Source organism: Tupaia chinensis, unplaced genomic scaffold (assembly GCF_000334495.1).
Source record: "Tupaia chinensis unplaced genomic scaffold, TupChi_1.0 Scaffold144682_1, whole genome shotgun sequence".
NCBI lineage: Eukaryota > Metazoa > Chordata > Mammalia > Scandentia > Tupaiidae > Tupaia > Tupaia belangeri.
In genome coordinates, this window is record NW_006204543.1 from 2875638 (window position 1) to 2878199 (window position 2562).

Here is a 2562-nt window from a genome sequence, read left to right on the forward strand (position 1 = left end):
TATAGCACAACCGTCTAAAAAAAAAAAAAAAAAAAGAATTTGGTTCTGAGGACATGGAGAGAAGCCAGGGTGCTCACAGGTTAGTGAAAGGACAGAGAGGCCAGGTGGGTGCTTGAGTCAGGTCACATATGTAGCCTGGGACGTCCCAGCTGGACTTGGGACTTTTTCTTAAGAGCAATGGAGAGTCACCCAAAAGTTTTAAGCAGGGTTGTGAAGGAATAAGACCTGTTAGTCTTTTGTTTGGATTTCTTAAAGAGCCTTCTAGGGCCAGCTGGTGGTATGGTGGTTAAGGCTGCTAGATCCCATGTGGCAGCTGTGTGGTTCAAGTCCCAGCCTCAGTGGCCTCAGAAACACATGAGGTACTTGTGCATGCCCAAAATCCCAAGAGGAGAAGGGATTGCCACATGGCCATCCTCCCTGGGGGATGCCTTCTCACTTTCTCTCTCTTCTGTGGAAAATTAAAAACAAAACAGACAAACAAAAAAACCCCCACAAAAACAAAAAAAGTCTTTTGAAATTAGGGATAAGGACTGTAAAAAAGCAGATGTGGGAAGTCATTAGGAGCTTGACACTGTTTTCCATTTAGACCTCAGCAAAACAGAAAGGCCCCCTTAAGTTGGGTGGATTCTCGGTCATTCACTGAGTTATGGGACCTTAGAGAACTCCAAGGCCAACCTCTTCAATCAGTAGGAAAATGGAGGCCCAGAGAGTATGCCAGTGGTGGTGGTGGGGGGAGGTTGGAATTTCCTAACTCCCAAGGCCGGGGTATTTTTCAAAGCTCTGTGGCTGTCTCCCAGAGTCCCTAGCCATCAAAGGGGTTGGGCACTCTGAGTTTTGGGTGTCACTGTTGCTGGGGAGCGGGAGGGAAAGATGTTGACCGAGAGACCCTTCACAATCGATGCAAAGCACACTTGCCTTGGAGAGTTATGAGCTGGTGTGGGGTAAACCACCAAACGTCTGACTCTGCTTTACATCCTGCTGTCTCCTGCCCTCAAGCCCTATCATCTGTCATCAGAAGCAGGCAGGGGGGCCTGTATGAAAGGGTTAGGGTCCCACCTGCTGCCTAAGGGGTCCCCACACAGATTAGCCATGATAGGGACGGGAAAATGGAGAGATGGAAAGAGAGAAGCATGGCTTGACAGATTAATGCATAGAGGAGTTGAGACTCTGCTAGCGTTTGGGTGACGAGAGTGAGAATGGAAGGTATTCTATCGCTTCCCTATTGTACTAATACCCTGCAAAGATTAGCTTTGAACTTACATGCTGAAATCAATGTCTGGAAAACAACAAAATAAGTTTTTGTAGATGAATGGACAGACAGCCAGGCAGGCAGACTGCACTGGAAACAATCTGATGGTGTAGTCTTGTCTTTTAATGCCCCCTTTGGCATAACCCTGCCCAGAGGACCCTAGCCCCAAACTCCCTACGTTTGTAGGCCAAGGAGCACCCAAGGCCTCCCTGTTGAGAAGAGGCCACAGTCTGAGTCCGCTGTCAGCCCTCAGGTGTGGATCTTTAGCTGTAACCCTACAACTCCTCTCTTAGGAAGGTCACAGTGGACAGCTGGTGGCCCTTCCTCATCAAAAACCTGAAATCATAGCATGGGGGTGGTGGGTGGAGCTACGGGTGCTCCTCAAATCACTTCCCCTCCCCCTGCCCATGCACATCATATGATGCTGGCTCCTCTACTCCAGCCCAGCCTGGACATGTAAACAAGCCTCCTCCCTCTCTGTACAGGAAGAAAGGGGTGTGGCTGCAGAAAACCTGGGGGGCTGTCTCTGTTGTGAGGACAGGGGACGATCTCCTGTCTCTCCTGCCTGACCCCCCTGAGGAGTCCTCTGGTTAGGGACCAGCCTGGGAGGGAGGGAAAGCAGGTCATGAACGAACCCGGAGGAGCCAAGGAGGGCCCACGTGTGGGCGTTAGCAAGTGAAGGCAGTGTGGGCACAGCTGAGGGGACCTAAGAGATGGGGGACACAGAGCAGTGGGAATTCCCTGCTCAGAAGAGGTGGGGGGTGCTGGGGTTCTGGCAAAGGGTCGGAGAGATTTGGCTTACTGTCAAACATGAGGAGCACGTTTGTACCCCGGAGCTTCTTGGAAGGTCGGATTGTGTGGGTTGGACAGGCTTGTGTTCTTAAGAAGGGAGAGTTTGGGCCCTTGAGGTTCTGGTTGGGCTCTGGGGTTGGCCGGACTCCGAGGCCAGAGGACCAGAAGGCGCAGGGCAAGTCGAAGCTGTGCACGTGCATGGGTTAGGCCTGAGTGGGGTGGCCTCCGACAGGGTTTGCAAGTGCCAGGTCCAGGGTTTGGGAGGTTGAGGGTGTTAGAGAAAGTGGAGTAAGTTTCTGAATTCCAGGATGTGGGAAGTCTGATGGGAGGGGTGGCAGAGAGGTCCAACTGCGAGGTAGGGACTGTGGGTTGGGAGACGGCGGGAGCTATATGGAGGCTGGAGTGAGCAGGTCAAGGGACCAAAGTAGGCTAGAGAGAAGATGTAAGAGAAAATTCTGGGCCGGGGGGCTCTGCGATGGGGCGGGGGCTGGGCAGAGGGGGGCTGGGGTCGGGAGGGGTTG

At 52.5% G+C, this 2562-nt stretch overlaps 1 protein-coding gene across 1 annotated transcript in view; it reads right to left on the bottom strand.

Annotated features, from left to right (window-relative positions):
• Positions 1-2562, bottom strand: part of CELF6 (CUGBP Elav-like family member 6) — a 34380-nt gene that overhangs the window by 31535 nt on the left and 283 nt on the right. The window lies entirely within an intron of this gene.